The sequence below is a fragment of the Rhipicephalus microplus genome, chromosome 4 (genome assembly GCF_043290135.1).
Source record: "Rhipicephalus microplus isolate Deutch F79 chromosome 4, USDA_Rmic, whole genome shotgun sequence".
Lineage (NCBI taxonomy): Eukaryota > Metazoa > Arthropoda > Arachnida > Ixodida > Ixodidae > Rhipicephalus > Rhipicephalus microplus.
In genome coordinates this window covers 125,750,594-125,772,779 of record NC_134703.1, presented here as the reverse complement: position 1 = coordinate 125,772,779, position 22,186 = coordinate 125,750,594, and the positions used below count along the sequence as shown (strand labels likewise).

General features: G+C 46.2%; 1 protein-coding gene across 2 annotated transcripts in view; it reads left to right on the top strand.

The window, feature by feature from the left end:
• LOC119172352 (lipid droplet-associated hydrolase) overlaps positions 1 to 22,186 on the top strand; it is a 96,567-nt gene that overhangs the window by 11,475 nt on the left and 62,906 nt on the right. The window lies entirely within an intron of this gene.

Sequence of the window (22,186 nt, the reverse complement as noted above, 5' to 3'; positions counted from 1 at the left end):
GGGAACTTTTGTGTTCTCACGCAGTTCAATGATGTAAACTCCGAACTTTTTTTCTTTCGACCTTATATATACGTTTATAGCCACGTCGGTGGCTCGGTGATTACGCTGCACTCGCTCTCGAAAGCGGCTGGTTCGATCCCGTACATAGCGGTCGCATTTCCACTGGGGGGGGGGGGGGGGGGGTAGCGCTTGAGGTTCGTGTACCACGTGATGTGAGTGCACGTTAAAGAACGCCAGGTGGTCGAAACGATCCATCCGGAGCCCTCCTTGCGGCCGTCTCTGATAGCCCGAATCGCATTGGGACGCTAAACTACACAAACTAGCCAACCATTAAATGTTTATGTTTAACGACGTCCTGCGCTTTTGCGTCGAACACTGAACGTGTCCGTGATCATGAAGTGAACGCTGTCAGTGCTTTCCGGCAGATTTGGCGGTTTTGTTTCATTTACTCGGCAACGAGGAAGTGTCCTTGTCGTCTTTAATATCGTATCATTAAAAAAAAACAAAAAGTTCACAGCGTGTGTTTATTTTTTATTCATTTATTTTTTGTATGTAGGCATTTGTAAAGATAATATAGGCAACAATATACTCATAGATACAGCAACTTCTTGAATATAGCAACTCTAGTTTCGAAATCTCCATATGTGTTACGTGGTTCAAGACAGATAAAAAGAGTGGTATACTAGTTTTCCCTAGCGTGTTGCAGAATTAAATTAACTGCAGCGATGTACGACAATGTTTCTGGGGAGAATATTAAAAAAAAGGGAGAGGGGGAGGGCGTGAGGACCACCGTTAGTATATATAGCTGCCTTGGAAGTTTATGTTGGCGTCTTTCATAGTGTCATGTCAGTTCTCAAACCAAAGAAAGGAACCACTATCGTGCAATCGTTCACCATGAAGGCGGCTCGTGGAACGTCTTTATCGGCCTCCACCCACAATGTAATAGGTAAAAGGCGTGTTCACGTTGATGGTTTGACTTCCCTTCACGCTAATTTTGTTTACTCGCGGTGTTGTATGGAGCCGCTCGCGAAGAGCGAACGAGGAAGACAAGCATCCAGGAAAAGAGCAGCTCTCTGGACTTGATGTTTGCCGTTTTGTGCATCGTGTTAACGCAGACCTTGGACAGAGCAGGTATAACAGAGCTTTGAGTGCTTTCGATTTCGCTCCGCGTTAAATAGTTCGCCATATTGTCGTGGAAGCAGCCTTAATGATATCCTTAAGGATAGCATTGCGTGATGCCTCTCCCTACTCTTTATTCACAGCGCCAAAGGCACTACGTCTAGGGAAATAACTTGCTATAAACAATTCGACGCAGTTTTAGCTCATAAACTTAGGCGGCAACAAATTCCTGTCCAACAAGGTGTGCGAGAAAACAACGAACATTTAGAAATTTCTCCCTAAAGAGACACTGAAAAGCAATACGATCTTTTTTTTTTTTGCATTATGAAATTCCTGTTTGACGATACCAATAACACCACGCTTGCTGCGAGAAGACGCTTCGTAAGTGAGAAATCAAGCAAAACAATATCACAGCACATCCACGAAGTGAATGATGATGGGTGGGCGAAGCCTCGGGGGATCATTCATTCCCTTAAATTGCCCACTCAATCATGCAAAGACGTGAGAACACGTGTGTGCAGTATATACGAAGTTGTTTATTAATCACAATGCGGATATGGTCTTGAGATGTCCATATGAGTATTCATATAGATATTTATACGAATACCCGTATGAATATCCGTATGATCCATTAGATACCATATATAAATACGGATTCCGTATGGATATCCATATGGTTTTCTGGGTATTCACATGTGTATCCATATAAATGTGGGTATCCATAGCGTGTCACACCGACGGACAGAAAACATGAATTGACCCTAAGGGGCGAAGTCAAGCCATGTTTCCATTGTTCTCGATTTTCTTCTCAATAATAAACCTGCGATGGTGAAAATAACGACACTAGATATTTCAGACACCGGCGTAGCTCAGAGGTAGGACACTGGCCTGCCACGGGAATTAGACATATCAGAGTACAATTTATCAATCCTGTTTTTCTTTTGTCTTTAGTGTCTCTTTAACGCCTAAACGAGCAGTGTTTGGGCATGTGCATACGCATTAATACGGTCGTATTGGTGTATTCCACGTTTCGTGACCTTATTGATTCATGTTGCGATATACAAACACAAAGAAGAAGAATCATTCGTTTACCAGCCCGAGGTGGCGGCGCTCTTGCGTCTTCGTGAAATCGCGCATAAGTAGCGCACAGCATATTCATTTCTTTCTGTCAGGAGCCTTTTCCTTTTAATGTTTTATGTGTGACATATTACTGCCATCCGGTGATGCCTGCGTTGACCTCAGATCCACTGATACGCGCTAAGTAGGCATCTACGTGGAAGATATAAAAAGCTCGTTACTGGTGCGTGCGCCGAGTCGGTGTGCATTGTGATTAGAAAACAATAATCAGATAATATTCTATGACAAGCGTGTTGCGTGTATAATGAATCTGTTCGCTGACGTCGCTCCCACATTAGAATCCCGCTTATCCGCGCGTAAAGACGCCGTGTCTTCTGACGTAGGTTACCCATGCATGTGCATGACTTACACGCGTCCGACACTGGGCGCCGCTCTAATGGGATGCTTGCGCGATCACTTTATATTTGCATCAGTTGCCTAATGCATGGGCGGCGCTCTGGCGAGATGTGTTAGTGCGTGTGTTGGCGGCACTATTGCGCCACGGATTCTTTATTTCAGTTTCATTTTATTTAGCAATCTTTTTTCAGCAATCATGTTAAAGTACAGTGATTCAATGTTTTCATACAATGGCGATGGGCAACACAAAACTAAATGTAAATCAGATTAAAAAGTGAAAAAAATGCAGGGACAGGAATTAAAAGCTGCTAAAAAGCAGCTTGACGGGATTCCTGACCCTGAGCAGATTGGCCGCAGACTCGTGGTGATGTAAAAAAGAAATAAAATACAAGCAAGTAAAACAGAAAAAGTACAAGAACGCATAACACAAGCAAGTAAAATATCAACAAATTTAGCAGCAAACTTCAACTGCAGACATAATATAAAATCGCAAACACTGAAAGAATGCGGCATAATATGGGAGAAAAAAGTGAGAAGGAATACAAAAGAAGACAATTTATGTATGTTTAAGTGAGACTTCCTGTTCCGTCTTTCGTTAACTAGCCGTGGCCTCAATTTTCAATGTATACGCTTGATTTACATGCATCATAGCTTGCTGGAGTAGTGCTGGGGCGTAAATGGGACATGGCTAGGACGTAGCCTATATCAACAAGCATTTAACTGCCAACATCTCACTCAAAGCGTTATTACCTAAATGCCCTCCAGTAAAGAATTAACCAGGTTTGCGATTTTTCCGTTGTAGTTTTCGTGGCATTGAAACGAAACTGCGAATTAAAAAGTTAAGCTGCTTGCGGGGCTAATGACATGGGTGCATGATGACAGATGGTAGCGCAGACAACGAACACGGACAAGAGAAGGCACATAGACACAACACAGCGCTAACTTTCAACAACAGTTTATTACACGCAGATCTCCGTGGTGTATGCGATCCACCACGCCAACGTCGCACGTGCGTAGCTCTAAAAACCATCAAATATAACCAACGCGCGTGTTCCAATACTTTACAATTTTATATTTTTCAATCTTTTTTTGCTTTTTCTTTCTTCCTTTTATCCCATGTTACCACAAACCCTATCGCGAATACATGTAATCAAGTTCCTTATCTGTCAACACCACTGATGGGCTGCTCACACACGTGTCACCTAGCTCTGCAATTTTGCCGGCCTCCAATACCAATCGCGTCATCTCGTGCCTACTTCTATTGATTATAACCGTTTCCTTGAATTTCGGTGTGCACTTACATCTCAGGCAATGAAGGGAAAGAAAACCATCAGGAACAACACTATTTACTTTGTTATTGTGCTCGCGCAAGCGATCGTTTATGCATCTACTGGTCTGACCGATATAACACTTTCCACAAGTAAGTGGAATGAGGTATACCACACACATGATGCACTCCACAAATAGGTTTCTATGTTTCTTTTGGCATACATTTGATTTTCCCTTGTCTGGTCTTGTGCTTCTGCAAAGACTCACCAACTTATTGGGTGCCGAGAAAACTACGTTAGTGCCACATTTTTCCGCAATCTTTTTTATCCTGTGAGAAACCTTATGCATGTATGGAATTACGGCAAAACTTTCCTTTCTTGAGCTCACCCTATCCATCGCTTCACATCTTTTCTCCAGCACTTTTCTGTGCAATCCTTCAGCAACGGACACGACGAGGCTCTTGGGGTACCCGGCATTGCTTAGCCTCGAGACCTGTTGTCTGAAGCTTTCATTCATGAGGCACCGGCAGGACTTCTTTAGTGCCTCACTCAAGCACATCTTCGCAATGCCTCGTTTTACCAGTTTAGTATGCGCTGAGTGAAACTGTAGTAAAGGCTTACTTGCTCTGGGCTCGTAACACCAGCATGTCTTTTCATCTGAGAATTGAAAGTTAATGTCAAGAAATCTGAGCCTTCCGTCACATGGCATTTCAAAAGTCACTTCAACCCACTTGAAGTGACTTTTGAAATGCCATGTGACGGAAGGCTCAGATTTCTTGACATTAACTTTCAATTCTCAGATGAAAAGACATGCTGGTGTTACGAGCCCAGAGCAAGTAAGCCTTTACTACAGTTTCACTCAGCGCATACTAAACTGGTAAAACGAGGCATTGCGAAGATGTGCTTGAGTGAGGCACTAAAGAAGTCCTGCCGGTGCCTCATGAATGAAAGCTTCAGACAACAGGTCTCGAGGCTAAGCAATGCCGGGTACCCCAAGAGCCTCGTCGTGTCCGTTGCTGAAGGATTGCACAGAAAAGTGCTGGAGAAAAGATGTGAAGCGATGGATAGGGTGAGCTCAAGAAAGGAAAGTTTTGCCGTAATTCCATACATGCATAAGGTTTCTCACAGGATAAAAAAGATTGCGGAAAAATGTGGCACTAACGTAGTTTTCTCGGCACCCAATAAGTTGGTGAGTCTTTGCAGAAGCACAAGACCAGACAAGGGAAAATCAAATGTATGCCAAAAGAAACATAGAAACCTATTTGTGGAGTGCATCATGTGTGTGGTATACCTCATTCCACTTACTTGTGGAAAGTGTTATATCGGTCAGACCAGTAGATGCATAAACGATCGCTTGCGCGAGCACAATAACAAAGTAAATAGTGTTGTTCCTGATGGTTTTCTTTCCCTTCATTGCCTGAGATGTAAGTGCACACCGAAATTCAAGGAAACGGTTATAATCAATAGAAGTAGGCACGAGATGACGCGATTGGTATTGGAGGCCGGCAAAATTGCAGAGCTAGGTGACACGTGTGTGAGCAGCCCATCAGTGGTGTTGACAGATAAGGAACTTGATTACATGTATTCGCGATAGGGTTTGTGGTAACATGGGATAAAAGGAAGAAAGAAAAAGCAAAAAAAGATTGAAAAATATAAAATTGTAAAGTATTGGAACACGCGCGTTGGTTATATTTGATGGTTTTTAGAGCTACGCACGTGCGACGTTGGCGTGGTGGATCGCATACACCACGGAGATCTGCGTGTAATAAACTGTTGTTGAAAGTTAGCGCTGTGTTGTGTCTATGTGCCTTCTCTTGTCCGTGTTCGTTGTCTGCGCTACCATCTGTCATCATGCAACCATACCAACAAGCCCAAGTCGCCACCCTTAATGACATGGGCTTGCATTACATGGAGGGCTCGCTAATGGGATCTGTTCACTTTCATTACGCCCAAGAGTTAATTACTAACATTTGCCACCGAGCGTTTTTATGGGTTCCATAAAACGCCCGCAGAGTATGCTATGTGTTGATGGCCGTTTAACTGCACATCATCAAGTTTAAGGCGGGACGGCTTTAAGCTCTCTCATAGTATAGAATCCAGTGCTCTAAATCGTTACCCATTTTCTATACAGATGCTGTAGCATTGTTGTTTGATAGGCACCGCGTTTTTCGCCGCTTTTCGTTGGACCGCTTTATGCTATCTCCTAGTAGAGTACTGTGTGCTCAAAATCGTTATAAACACACATTTTATAACTTTTTATAAACACACAGCTTCATCGCTTATCAACATACTGGAACATCTCAAGGCTCTTCCATAGTAGAGTACAGAGTACACTAAATCCTCAAACATTTTTGTCTAAACACATGAGATCAAATACTGAAGGAGGCGGGAATCTAGTAAGCAGGGCTATGAGCCTATGACATTCCTACAAAACTGTGAATGCACGTGTCCACTGGCACAGTACCATCGAGGTTTGTTTCCGTACGCTCCGCGTTTTCTTTCACGTGATTGGCTTGACGTTTAGCTCACAAAGGCCGGTGCCTCCACCAAGTAGCGCGTGTTTCTTGATATCATCGCAGAAAAAAAATATTTCCGTTCGCAGCACCGATTGCATCAATGTCCCGTGCTGCGCATCTCATCGCATTAAGTTGAGAGATTTTTTTTTAATTACATAAGTTTGATTTGATTGATATGTGGGGTTCAACGTTCCAAAACCACCATATGATTGTGGGAGACGCCGTATAGTGAAGGGCTCTAGAAATTTTGACCACATGGGGTTCTTTAACGTGCCCCCACATCTGACTGAGCACACAGGTCTACACCATTTTCGCCTCCATCGAAAATGCAGCCGCCGCAGCCGGGATTTGATGCTGCGACCTGCGGGGCAGCAGCAGAGTACGTTAGCCACTAGACCACCGCGGCGAGGTCATCTGTATTGTCAACGGTAATAACGTAAAACGAAAACGAAAAAGGAATAGCATCGTCCCGTGGTGTATCGCCTACCTCTCTGCCTTTATGTAAATAAACATCCCTCTGTCTGTCGTTAACGGGCCAACTGAGCAAAATAGAGTGGCAGCCTCTGCAATGTTTCCGTATACGTAACATATACATTAATTGTTAAAAGAGAAGGTACGAAACGAAGGTTTGCAATTGAAATGCAATTTGTTTATTTATTTTTTCAATACTGGCCGTGCACTCTAAAAGCACAGAACATACATGGGAAATACAAAGTGTTAAAACGTCTTACAGGATTTCACTTGGTCACTAGGAAATATGAATTCGAAGCAGTAATGAAATGGGGATTCCTGGGCAAACAGTACCCACATTGATTTCTTTCTTGCGACTAAGCATTACGCCGTTGGAAGGCGTTGACAGAACTTTCATGAGTAAACTTGTACAGTACACTTGTCCGTGAATATGCCCGCATATAGGTTCTCAGGCTTTCTCCCAAACCCATGCAGCGCGCCGTGAACGTTGTAACGGCTGGCACATAATTTCGCTACTGCATACGATATATGATCGATTGATTTGTGGGGTTTAACGTCCCAAAACCATCATATGATCATGAGAGACGCCGTAGGGGAGGGCTTCGGAAATTTCGACCACATGAATGTATAGATATATGTCTAGCGTACATGTATACATATGCGTAATCCCTGCCTTGTGCTGTAATCAATTGTTCGCGGCCAGCTGGAGTTGCGAGTCGCGATCGGCGAAGCGTGCACCGGAGTTATGTGTGCGTACAACAAACACGCGTTTCGTCAGTCAGAGAGATGCGTCGCCGGTCTGTGATAGCGCGCGCACGCCAACGAGCGTGCGCAGCGTAGCGGGCGCGCATGTTTCCGCGACCCTTGAACACAAGTGGAATCTCTTGTGTGTCAGCTCGCCGGCTGCGTTAGCCCGCGTATCCTATCCTCCGAGTGTCATACGCGTGCACGTTTGGCTATATCGCGGTAGACTCCATGGCGCAACAGCGCTCAAAACAGAGAGACGGGTGCGATAACGAAAGTACAAGTTGGTTGGCACAAAAAAACAACACGAAGGAAACACTTGGGGCTGTATTCTGAGATGGACGGTTTTTGGTGACGTTTCGTGCGGTGTAAAATGTCGAATGTGTACCACGGCTGAAGCTACTGCTTCTTTGCGCTACCATCTTATCGGCGCTCGCCCAAAGCGATATCGTGACGATGTGAAGGTCAATTCTTATCGGTTCCGCGAGTTGGAACGAAAAGCGGTGGAAAATCAGTTACCACATACATAAACGCGTGGCACACGATTAAACGGAAGCCGAAGTACATGAAAAAGAAAGAAACAGAGTTTAGGGCGTGAAAAAAACACTTTGATCGCTGCTGAATCCGAAAAACGATGCGAATATCTCAAACGTGCACGACAATAGCACACTTTTTGGCAAAAAAATGGCAGCATATCTAAGGGGTGAAAGATATTAATGGGGCGAAGCGTCCGTCCGTCCATTCGTTCTTGCTTCCATCTGTCCATGCGTCCGTCTGTGTGACCGTCCGTGCGTCCGTCCCTGTGTTCGTCCATGCATCCGCGCCTGCGTCCGTCCATGCGTCCATCTGTCTGTGTGTCCGTTCGTCCATCTAGTCAACACTCCAAGTACCATGCACCATCTCGCATCTTTTCAGCATATATTCTGTACATAGAAGCACCGCCATCCAGCGGACATTCCAAGGACTAAACGAGAAGTGGCACACACACACGCTTTCTCACGGCTTGCGCTTCGTGTCTACTTCCGACCTTTAACAACCTCGAGTTCATGGTATATACTAGTTCACTGTATTCATGACAATGCTGCCCAACGCTCGCTAAACCTTTCTAAAACCAAGGAGGTTACGCCCAGCGAGAATAACGTCGCAACGCTTTCTTGTCAGATAGTGCTCAATGTACGTGCCGATGGCTGCTAATGGGGAATGAGAGACTGGAGAATTCGGCTTTTAGTTAACGCGAACGCTGCGAAGTTGTTATTGTTCAACAACGCACGGGAGAAATCTTCCACCGGCACCACCCTATAGGTCAAAGCGTAAAACATGTTGCGCACTACTACGAGGGACGAACGGGTGCCGCTTTAAGGAGCTTCGCCACTAAAAGCAGAGGCTGTGACCGCAGGTCTTCTGAAGATACTACGCAAACGCAGTGAGCTCATCCTTTGTACGGTTGACCTGCGGCAGCAACACAGTGAAGCGTGGCCTCCTCGATTAGCTCCGCAAGTATTCGCGTCGCGAGTTAGTCACGGAGGCCATGCTTGATACGGGAGACGCTCGTTCACGTTGCGCTATGCTGTTTGTCGTTATTCCACTGGTATCATAAGACAGCTGCAGAACATCGAGCTTTGCTACTTGGACCTTTGTCACGTGAACAGTATTCCCGCATCCCAGATCGGTGAGCGGCGGGACCTTCCGTACGGGCCGCGCGGCTCCGCCAACTGAACCGAATATGTGCTTCCACACCCTCACTGTCGGTGCGCTTGCGTCGGTGGAGCAAGACAAAACTTCTCCTTCGCGCAATCTAAACCACCTGATGTGGAAAAATTATATACGACATCGTTGACAGTCATGTTAGTCCTTCCTGACCGCGAAATATTCGTCGAATCGTAAAACCGCTTCTCTTTGAAGCGAGCTTTGGAGAGGTGGGTATACAAATAACTAAAACTAAAATTACTGCAGATAGATGAAGTGAATGCTGATGATGGAGCGACGCTGGGTTCTGACGTCTATGATGTCTACGCTGAAGTCGCCGACTAGTTGAAAGCACGGAAAGATGCACGGACGGATGGACAGACAGAGGGATGAACGAACGGATAGGGTACGGTCTATTTCAAACCTATGTGCGCGCTCTTAAACCTCAATGTACACTGTCGTCTTTTATGAAAGGAAACGCGCCAAGGCGTGGCCTGCGCTCTGCGGGGGCTGCCTACAGCGCCATCAACCGACAAGTGAAGGAAGCACATTCGCTTTGGCGTCATGTATGGTCAAGCAAGATAACGAGTCATGGCCGGCAGACAAGCGCTGCTAGACTATACGTTCCCTCACCGCTAGCGCGGCGAGCGATAACGGGTGATTACTGCAGCTTGTGCCGTGATCGCACACACCGTTTGATATGTTGGCAGTGAACTACGCACTGAAATTCAATCTGGCAGTGCTTGTCTACCGGCCATAATTGGTTATTTTTTTGGCAACAGATGACGCTGAAAGCGAACGTGTTTTATTTTGCTGTCGGTTGATGGTGCTGTAAGCAGCCGCCGCAGAGCGCAGGCCACGTGTTCGCATGTTCCCTTTCATAAAGGGCGACAGTGTACATGTTATGTAACACCTGTACATCGGTCCGACGGGAAGCTGCGATAACGACGGCGTCAACGGGCATCGTGAGTGTCTAAGGAGATCCGCTCATAAAAAAATTAAATTACATAATCTCCTACTAAAGAGAACCATAAATAGCATGCGAAAAAGAGCATGGGCCGACTTAAAGATCCGTTCATCATTGGGTGAGGCGCCTGTTGCTAGTTTTCGGAAGTTATTAGCGTTGGCTTATGCGAATTTTCCACTTATTTTTCGAGTTCTCCACACGAAATTATAGGTGTAATGACACCATAACCTAGTTTGTTTTTCAAGTGATTCAGTGTCCATTTCATGGGGCACGCTAAGCGAAGGATTAAGCACTGCCCATTGTATGGCAGCACAGGCAACTCTATATATATCTCGGCTGCTGCCTCGCTCCATTTGTTTCGCTTGATTGGGCGGCCTAAGTTCGTGAACTAATATCCGACTGACCTAACCGAACCGTAATCTTGAACTTAGTTTCTTCAACTGATACCTAACCTAACCTTTCATGTACACGTCACCTCTTGTGTTCTTCTCGTTGGCGCCTTATTCCTTCCGGTAAACATGCACCAACTAGCCTAACAAAAAGTTCTACTCCCACAACTGTTTCTACTATAGAGCTCGTGGGCTGTTGTATCGTCATAGTTTGAAAGTGAAGCTTTATACGGCTTGCAGAGGTGAAAACCCGCTGGTTTTATGTACGCAAAAAAAAAAAAAAACTATCTTCATTATGAGCAGGTATGTTCAACGGCCCACTGAAATTCAGCGAGTTCTATGCCGCTCATCCCTGGTCAACGAAAAATAAAGGAAGCACACCGGCGTCCAACATCAACTTAGATTTTTGTACAGACGTAACTGATAATTAAAAAAAAAAAAGACTTCCAGTGAACCGTCGAGGTTGAACCGGGTGCGGAGAAGCGTAGCTGCACGTTTCAGCCTCGCTGTTAATCTTCTGTGCGGGGTTCGGCCTCTGACCCGGAGGTCCCGGGTTCGAGCCCGGCGTAGCGGTCGCATTTCAATGGAGGAGAAATGGTAGAGGCCCTGTGTACTGTGCGCCGTCATTGCACGTTAAAAAAAAAAAACCCGGATGATCAAAATTTCCGGACTCCTCGACTACGGCGTCTCTCATAATCATATCGTGGTTTCGGGACGTTAAACCCCACTTATTGTTATATAGGTACAGGGTGCAAGTGATGGTTATTCTTCCGTAAACTTGTTCCGAGAACGGTGAAGATCCGAAGTTGACTACGTACGAGTGCGATATCGTTTAGCTACGCCGCTAGGCTCTAAAGATATGAAGGCCATACGTAATTGACCGTAAAGTAGGTTAAACAAACCAACTAATATACATAAAAACTGTCAGCGTATCAGCGTACATCGCTACATGTGCCGTAGAAAGTTGGTAGTCTTCTGTCTAGAGCAAGGAGGTTTAAAAAAATGCTGGAGTGGAAATCATTGCCCAGAAGTGAAGCCGTACACACCGTAAGATGGCGACTGCGGCAGCCATATTGGCAAGATGAGCTGCTGGCATTTGGCGGTCGAGAAGGGGCATTTTCTTCGCACACCCAACGAGTGACAACCTTTTCAGGTCAGAAAGTGCTCAGAGTGCGTCCTTTTCTTACTAGTTATCAGACGATAGTCTTCCTTGGGGTCCTTCGACGCAAAAATTTGGTCTGTCTGTCTGTACATTTGTCTGTTTGTCCATTCTTACCGGCATCGGGTACTTGAAACAGCCGACCCCATCCGCAGTGACCACCAATGTTGCTCAAGGTTGAGCGTTCATGCTTGTGCAATTGTCAATTAAAAAGCAATTATTGCGCATGTCTGGGGCACCATGACAACACGCATATATTCTGCATATGCATCTCTTACTAGAAAACGCATACATAAGGAATTTTGAGGACCGTAGCTCTTATCACGCTGCGCTTACCGTGTAACGCTTGCACGGAACGGGAAGTGTTTCCAACGCTTTGTTAAGACGAGATGGTGTAGGCACCTACCCGTCGCTTCGCGTTCAACACCTTATCACCTCTGAGACGGGCGCGCAGGGCCATGCGCTTTGTTTTCTAAAAGAAGCTACAAGATGGCGCTCATGGCTCACGTGTGACATGACTTGATGCGCTCGTGAGCCTCCGCTGCCCGCTCGAGGCACTCTAACGCAGCGCCTCCGGAACACCATTCACCGATTTTCTTGCTCAGAACATCAAATAAACGTTGTGTTCACTCTCTCCACAGGCAAGACTATCGTCTTTCGTTGACATTTGCAGATTACATGCAGATACGGGGCCAATTTTTTTTGGTAAACCTTGAATTCAAGGCAAGTTCAATTGGAGATTGAGTCACCGATAATCGTCTGCATGTGTAATTTAATCGGAAACAAGCGTCTTTTAATGTATAGTTAACGTAGCCTTCAGACTAACAGATCGAAGCCATTTGATGTCTCAGTGGGCACAACCACAAAATAGCACGTTCATGAGATCTTTGAAGGGCAAAACCTGGCTTCACTACTGCTGGCAAAGCATTGCGGGAGCTTCCACTTCAGGAATTTTTTTCGAACCTTCTTGTTCTGGAGGCGCTGCGTGAGATATGGACGCCGAAGAACGTTAAACAAACATACATACATAAAAAGCCGCAACGAAGTGCTCCATTGTAAAAGTCGTCCAGCGGCAACCTAAAGATAGTCTAAAGATAGTTCAGTCCCTCATGAGCGTCGCTATCTGCTGGGAAAACACACCTTGAGATAGCTAACGATGGGAGGAATGCGTCTTTTATGTCACCAGCTTGCCAGCACATGACGTTATCTCAACTTTTCAGTCGTATCTCTTCCGCGTATACCGCAATGACGGTTGAAAGTTCGCACCCACGCACGCCTGCGCTTGTCCTAGGGTTAATGCGCCTACCTTTCGTGTAGACTATATTACGGAAGAACGTCTCTTTTGAATAAATAGCGAATCATTTAGAGTACCCTGTAGCAAGTATGCTGATTTCGGCGAGTGGTAATGAGGTACGTAAAGATCTTGATCGAGCTAAAGCACTGCGTACTCCACCATACGTGGGCTTTCGAGTGTTGCCAATGTGCTGAGACAAAATAGTGGATTTAAAGTGCTCGTTACTCTAGAGGGGGCTAAGGCCGTCATCGTCATCATCAACCTGACTACGCCCACTGTAGGACAAGGGCTTCTACTATGTTCCGCCAGTCAACTCGGTCCGGTGCTTGCTGCTGCCACTTTACACCTGCAAACTTCCTAATATCCTCTGCCCACCTAACTTTCTGTCTCACCCTCACCCGCTTGCCTTCTCTGGAAATCCAGTCAGTTACCCTTATTGACCAATGGTTATACGCGCTACGTTCCCGGCTCATGTTCGTTTCTTCTTCTTGATTTCAACGACAATATCCCTAACCCTGACTCACTCTGCTCTCTTCTTGTCTCTTAAGAATACACCTATCATTTTCCTTTCCACCGCTCGCTGTGTCATCCTAAGTTTAAGCTGAACCCTCTTTGTGAGCCTCCAGGTTTCCGCTCCGTAGGGAAGTACCGGCAAGATGCGGCTGTTATATACCTTCCTCTTGAACGATATAGTGGCAGTCTACCAGTCATGATTTCAGAATGCTGATAATGCACACCGTGGAAAGGAAATGTCCCTTTTAGGCGGCCTCAAAATTGTACCAGTACTCCTTCAAAGGAAAAGATTGGTCATGTTACTCAGCACAAATGAAGAACTTGGAGCAACATTTGTGTTGTCATAGGTGTCCCAGAATAGGGATCCTCCCCATTTTCTTTGCATTTAAACGCAAATGTTTTCGTCATCATCATCTACTTTGGGAAATCGGTGAGCCCATGGCTACTGTTATGGCACATATTGATGATATTACGCATCTTGCTTTAAGGAGTCATGTAGCCGATTTAGAAGAAGACGCTCAGGTCTTGTGCTATACAGTGTGGGAGCGAGGACCTGTTCCCAATATGGTAGTTGCTGTTCTGTTTAGTTCGAATAGTAGACGATTGACAGTACTCCCTTACAGTACTGTGGGAGAGCTGTGAGCATCTGTGTGTTTAGAAAAAAAATTGGCAGATCCCACGTACAGGGCGACTCGATAATATGCGAAGCACGAATGAGAAAGGTTGATATGTCACTTTAAAATCAGCAGCAGCAGCGTTACGAGGCAGAGGTAAATTATGCCGTACATGACTTCCATGTCATGATTAACATGTTTGGACGTTTCATTTACCTTCGCGATCTGATCACGTCACCTGATACCAAATTAGGTATATATGGACCTACCGAAACGGCCGCGAGGGTGCTATGAGCGTAGCATGTAGTCAAGTTTAACATGACTCGCATGCCAAGATTATCATGTCTGAACGTGTCATTTACCTTCGTCGTCTATTTACGTCACGTATAATACTAAATTTGGTATAAGTTCAGCTAACAAAAGGACCGCGAGCGCGCTAAGAGCGTAGCATGTAGTCATGTTTTACATTACGCATATCATGACTATCATTTTTGGACGTGTCATTTACATTCGTCGTCCATTCACGTCACGCAATGGTTTATGTGGAACTATTGAAACGGTCGCGACCACGCTATGAGCGTAGCACGTAGTCATTTTTACATGACACACATATCATGATTATTATGTTCGCTTAAGGATATCATAGCTGAAATCAAGAACGGAGAATGTGGATCCGAGAAGATGGTAGAAATGTTGCAGCCATGACGAACAGCCTTTGCTGTAAAGAAACTCAAAGCCATAAATTATGGTCTAGGTGCTGCTACCTATACGCAGCATGTTGCTTAAGTACATTTGACATAGTCAACGATTAGAAGCATCCACGAGTGCAGCATCTGCTCTTTAGAATACGCCTTTTAGTGTCATTGCAATAAATAAGTAAAAAAAATTCCGCTTTTTTGTTCAAGTTTGGACAGAAAATCAACGTCGTGGAGTTCCGGCACCTGTTGTTGAGCTGAAAACGCGTGCTCGAAGCGGTTGCTGAATTCGGTCGCAAGCCATCGTCGCCTGGGCAGAAAGTGTCGCTCCTGGTCACTCAGGGGCCGTCCTAATAATGCTCAGGCTTGCCGGGCATTGCCTGAGCAGGATAGGGACAACGTCGCAATTAAGATCACCATGACCAGAATTTAAAGTAAAAACATTCAGGAACGACCGACCATTATTTTCGATGCTAGAAAATAACCGAACGCCCGTAGAGTGCATCCTCGTATCATTAAACCAGTAACGGTCTTACTGGAACACATTCATCACAACGAGGATATTTAGATGGCGCTGATCTATTTGTTGCGTCATTCAGTACAGTTGACTAATTACGTAGACGTTGATAAGTAGCACATCAGCGGCGGTAGCATAGGTGGCTTTGGTCTTGTATGCGCCTGTTATTTTACAGCGGGCAGGTAAGGAAGGCGAGGTTCAGCGCCGCAAAAATTGCACCTGCCGTCCTTGTTTTCCCGCTGCAGCCTTACAGAAAGCCTTGCTGCAGTCGCGAAGACAGTAAAGCACGAATGTATACCCTGTATTGAGAACGAATGGAAACGTGGGAGAAATCATTGACAATACGTGTATTTGGGCTAAATGGCGTTCATCTGAGTGCATAAAGTCGGGATACACTAATAGACAGCTTTGGAATAGCGTACGCAATGCTTCGCGTTAGCGCTTCTCGCTACTTCACGTGCGCCGTACGCTATGCTCTTGCGGGCCCCCGTTTAGTGACGGAAATAACGGGTGACCGCAACGACCGCAACCTTAGCGTTAGCTATTTAATCTAAGATCTCTAACAGAGACGGGCAAAGGAAGAAGAGTTAGCTTGCGTCGTGGTTTTCTTCCTGTGTCCGCGTGGGCCCCTGCCCACCGCCCAGTTTTTTCTTGTACCAAAATTCTTATGTGATTCTTAAGTAGAAAAGAAGAGAAAAGCGAGCCCCGTAACTGTCTGCATCAGAGTGCGACACCTCAACATTAGCTCACGAGGGATGGGGGTAAGGAGGGATTAAAAGGATAAGATTAAAAGGTAAATACATAGATGAAGGAGAGAGCGAGGCGCAGGGACAGCGAACGACAGAAAACGACGGAAGTAAAGAGGAAATAGGAAAGATGGACACGGTCGCAGGAGTCCGAGGACGGCGCACCACTCGGCGAGAGCTTTTGTCGGCATCAGGAGATGGCGTATAGGGGGAGCCCAGTTGGCCAGAGCTGCGCTGTCGTCGGAAATCGCGGGTGGGGCACAACCGGTCGGCACGAAATCCAGCGAGTGAGTCCCTACCAAAATGAGAACAGGGATCGCTAATATGGTTCGAGTGCCGTATTGGGGCCTCTGTATCGTGGGCGGCAGAAAGTGGCAGAAACAGCCTCAGGACATAATTGGTGTGGAAATGGTCGGCAGCTGAGTGCTCTGTCGGGACGTGGATGACTCACTTTGCCAATGGCACCAGGTACCCTTTGTAGCCTTGCACTCCCTGGTGGCGGCAGGCTTGTCTCAATAAGGTGGCCTTTTATTTGTTCTCAGTTCTGTCGTTCACTGCCACAAAAATGTCGACCGAACTAATCTCCGATACCCACCACCTCACCTCCCGCCGAAGTAATCTCCGACACCAGTCAGGTGGTCGACCTGGCTAAGACCCAGGTCTACCACCTGACATAGCCGCACGGTTCTTTGCTTCAGCCGCTCCTGCACTTCGTCCGTGACAGCTGCCTAGCGAGGCGGGAGGGGTGCCCTAAAACCACCCCTCCCCCAAGAAAAAAAAAATTGGTTATGGGACTGGTCCACGAGTTGTATCTTTACTTAATTTATGCGGTGAGACATACTGATACCAGTGGATGGATGGGAATACTTCATTAATGTAATTCAGAACACGCTGTATAGTTCATAGTGGGTCACTCCCACATCGGAATAGAAGGACAACGTAGTCTCTATGCTGCGTAGCGTTTCGAAGCCGTGATCATTTCGCCGGCGTGCTTAGCGGGGTACAACCAGAGCATATGTTATTGCTTGGCTATGTCTACTGAACACGCGTTAGTTGGCTGTATCTCTGGATAAACCTTGTGCAAGACTGCGGGGTTAGGACATGCCCCGACCTGAAGTAGTCCGAGCGTCTGAGTCTGTGGTCCGTTTAATTTTCAGTGAGCAAACAATCGAATCCCCGATAAATGTATCAGGTTGTGCCCAAGCATTCTATACAACTCGCATGAGCTTAGTTGATTTGCTAAACATATTAATTCTGTCGCAAAGCTAAACACATAAAGAAGGCAGAGAAAAGAGACAGACAGCGCTCTCCTGTCTTTTTTATTTGTTTTTTTTTTTCATGTGTTCAGCTTTGCACCAGAATTAACACGTTTAGCAAACTCGTACACCAAATTTGCCCGAGAGTTCCTCTTGGCACTTGGTGGAGTGAAGCAACGGAAATCCCAGGCTTTCCAGGGTATAGTCGGGTATCTACACACAGCATCCGGCGTCTTGCGCCAGAGTATAGGCCGTGTCCCGTGCACTGCTGACGCACAGCTCTGATCTGGGATACTGCGGCTGCATCGCAACTCGAGACAGGCAGGCAGGCGAGCCGGCGCGTCCTGCGTGGGCAACGCGATCGCTTTTCTCGAAGAAGCGAGGAGAACTTCCTCCTACGCTGCAAAACGATCGCTCTCGGCCCCAACACGCGCAGTCGAGCGTCCAGGTAAAGGTACGAAGTCACGTGGACGACTTCCGGTAACTCGAACATCCATAGACAGGCGTGAAATTGCAGTATATCCAAATGGAAAGAAAGGAAATCGTCTGAAATCTATTCTTTTCTTGGGGGGAGTGGGGGGAAGGCTTTGAATTCGATCGGCATGCGGTTAGAATCACCAGAGTCCGCGGTGCGAGGTGGACTGGACCTATTACTGTTGTGCATTTGGAGTGGCAGAATGAATTTCAGGAAAAAGCAAGCGGATAAGGGAGAAGCAGAAAGTTAGGAGTGCTGAGGAAACGAATAAATGCAGGACACCGTGAACGTAGCAATCTAAGGACAGTGGTAATTAATGAATCATAGGAGATGTCTTTTCATACTGCAGTGCGCGCAGTCAGGATGGTGATAAATGTTGACGATTATCATGACCGTCATCATAAAAAAAGATAGAAAATAGTTCCGAAAAATTAACGAACGCTGTTCAAAAGCCCGCGAATATGCGTTTGAAGAAAGTAACGTACTATACCTCCTACCGTCAAAAGTCGGCGAATTGACGAAAACAAAAAATGACACCGTCTTCAAAGCGTAGACTATGGTATATAACCGACAATGGTGGGGAGTACCGATCGGTCATAATACTTCTATAATAAATATGTTTTACTTGTGCGTAATAATTAGGGCGATTCACCTGTGTCCTTCACTCCTTTTACACGTTTATTATTTTTTGCCTCATAAAATATGATGTTTGCCCTATATCTGAGGCCTACCAGATTAAACAAAGGTGCTACTCTCTCTCTCTCTTTCATGGCTGCGTAAGTGAGGCGTTCATATTGACACACGGGAATAATTCTTTTTCTGCAATCAAGACCGTCTTGCGATTAAATGTACGCTGGTTTTCATCACTGTTCACGCGTCGAGGACATCAGCGCCTTGTTTCGTTGGTCTGCGCGTGGCCGTTCATTTATTTTGTATACATGTTTATTTTGAAGCGTTAGCTATACACGGGCTGAAGTTGAGCAGTTTTGCGGGGCCTACGACGAGTTGTGCTGCACAAGCGCGAGGAGCAGTGACGTCAGCTGGTGCGCCGAAGGGGGCCTGCAAATTCCTGGAATGGCGTGTCACTATAGTTGGCTGGAGCTTTACTCGCGTGAACTCGCTTGCTAGTCCGTCCGTCCGTCCGTCCGTGTCGGTTCGTCCATCCATCCGTCTGTCCATTTGTTCGTCCGTGGTTCGTCCGTCCGTCCGTCCGACCGCCCGTAGCTCAAGCTAAGTATATTCGGGCATAGCTGAGCCAAGCCACTGCTAAATCTTCTCATTAACACGCATAACCCCAAGATCTTTTCTCTCTCCTCTCCTTTTCTGCCCCCTTTTTCTTCTTATAGCGCTGAGTGTATGGTCAGAAAACTGGTTAAGGCCCTTAGCCGGCTCGTGGTTATAAGCTCGTGTCTGCACCGGCGAAACGACCCGCAGCTTTGTCGCCGTCATCTTGTCGCTAGAGCTCGGCGCCTCGGTACCATCACGGGCGCGCAACGAACATGACAACGTTGAAGAGAGAATGATTCCGGCAGTTGCGAGCGTGATTCGCTGCTAGAGGGGAGGGGTAGACTGCTCACGTGGCCACTCTCTTCTCTCAGTCATAATAATCTCATCAAATAACTACATATTTATTAATTGATCTACCAATTCATTCATTCATTCATTCATTCATTCATTCATTCATTCATTCATTCATTCATTCATTCATTCATTCATTCATATACCTACAGCATTCTCTGGACAATGTTGTGCAAGCTTGTAGTATAGCTCACTGAAGACAGCTCCGCACGCAAAGACAGCTCCGCCGTAAAAACGAGTGCTGAGTGTGCGGTGCGTAATGTAGGCGCTTATCACCAGCCGTGGGTCTGCCCACTGCAGATGGAGAGATGTTGCACTCCGAATATCGCTTGCGTCTGCGTTTGACGCTGAACCCGAATGCATGCTTGCCTGCATTGTCAACCCGCAACCTTCGGAGCAGCAGCAACAGATGAGGTCAAGTGCGTGCACTTATACGACGATAAACGTTGCGGTGAGCCTCTCACGAATGTCGCCACGCGATGAGAAAGACGCACACTTGGTCTTTTGGTACTTTGAAGACGTGAAGGAGATATCACAAGAAAGAAAGAAAGAAAGAAAGAAAGAAAGAAAGAAAGAAAGAAAGAAAGAAAGAAAGAAAGAAAGAAAGAAAGAAAGAAAGAAAGAAAGAAAGAAAGAAAGAAAGAAAGCTTAGAAATATATGCAAGTTTCGCTCGTGTTTAAGAGAGAAACGCCGTAGCATTATCGCGCCTCTTTCATATCTCCTTCTCACTCACTTGCACCGCTGCGCTACTCAATGAACGTCTCTACTGTTGCGTGAGAAGAGAAATATCTGTGCGCGTTACATTGGGCCGTTATAAACTCTTCTATGTTGTGCTTGCTGCAAGTCCAGTTGTGAAGTACCCACTGCGCGATAATTAACCATTTTGCCACGCAGCAACTATACGCATACGCATGGCATAATGATGTCTGCAGTTTAAAGCGACACTAAAATCAAATATTAAGTAGATGTAGATTGCTGAAAATGTGGTTTTGAAATAAAATCACGTTTTAGATGTCCGCATCGCGTTAACACACTTCAAATTACCCGCCTCGAGTGGAACACTTAACGTCACTGTTGCCGTACACAACGTTGCCCAGCTTTACTGCGCGGCCACCGACACTAATAGCAGCAGATCGAAAGTAGCGGGAGCCACAGCAGCAACAACGGCCGTTGAACAATTTCCTGTCATGGCGTCCGAGATGGCTGGCGTTCTTGGTTCAAATGGGCCCCGCTGGATGGCACGACCTGTCGGGTTTAACCAGGCGAAAATTGAACTTTTGAACCACTCACACGATTCGTAACGTCCGACTCGCGCGATTCTTTTTTTTTCTTCTATGTATCAAAACAGAAACGAACAAGCAGCATTTTTTTACGTGTCTTGATGCACGGAAGCTTCTTTATTTAGTGCAGCTAGATCGACTACTATAGTGATTAATTGTAGGCGGTAAGTCTGACGTCATCGGGATCATTTTGCGAATGTCCTACGCGCGGCGCTCGGGTTCTTGTGCATTCGCCTTAATTTCTCGTTAAGTAGGGCACTGCTGCTGTCGATGACATAGTCGTTTTAGACGGTGTCATACACTGAGCTTTCACTCTCACTGAAACTGTTATTTGACTTTAGTGCCTCTTTATCGCCCCAAAATCTCGATATGATTATGCGAGACACTGCAGTGGAGGGCTGCGGAAATTTAGACTTTCTGGTGTTTTTTAACGTGCATCGCACATCACACGGACCTCTACCATTTCGTCTCCACCAAAATGCGACCACAGCGGCCGGTATCGAACCCGCGACCTCCGGGTCAGTAGCCAGGCACCGTAACTACTCATACATCGTGGCGGACATCTGCAAGGCAATGCGTATACCTACGTAGCACGCTTGGTTTATGTTGTGGCTAAGGATGTGATATTATTGCCAAGACCCTTACTTAAAAATTATTATTATTATTATTATTATTATTATTATTATTATTATTATTATTATTATTATTATTATTATTATTATTATTATTATTATTATTTGATAATCATTCACGAACGAACAAGGACACAGAGAGAGCAGCCTGCCAACTGCGCCACATAGAGCGGCAGAACAGCTCCGGGTATAGCTTTAAACGACTCACTCATTGTACAATCTCACGTGCTGTGACGCCAGTTGCGATTTCACGAAACTGCCGCGCAATAATGAACGCGTTAACGTGACTCATTTACCGAAACGACGCCCGTCCCTGGTGTCTTCTACCGAAGCGATTGTGTCGTACAACTTGTCTTCTCCCCAAGCACTAACGTGGCTCGGTCATAAAATATGCGGTCGACTGCCCGGCTGAATTCCTGGGTTCGATTCCGGCTCAAACAGCCGGTTTCTTAAAGTGCCTCATCAAACGCGAAAATCGGCCGTCGAGGACGTCACGCCGAGGCGATGTCTGACCGCATCCCGATGACCCTCCCTTCGCGGGGCTAGGATAGTCGTGCCACGTCACCGTGTGACGTCACCATGACGTGACGCCGCGTGATGACGGCACCACATGCGGCATCGCCGCCGCTTCGTCAAACGTCCACCGATGACGGAGCCAATGCAATGTCTCGTTCAGTGCAGATAGCTTTCGGAGGTGGGCGGGGTAGGATGAGCACATAGGCTGAGAAGAAAAAGACGTCTTTCGCCTTATATAAAGTCGTCATATAGGCGAATGCCCTGCGAGTTTTCTTAT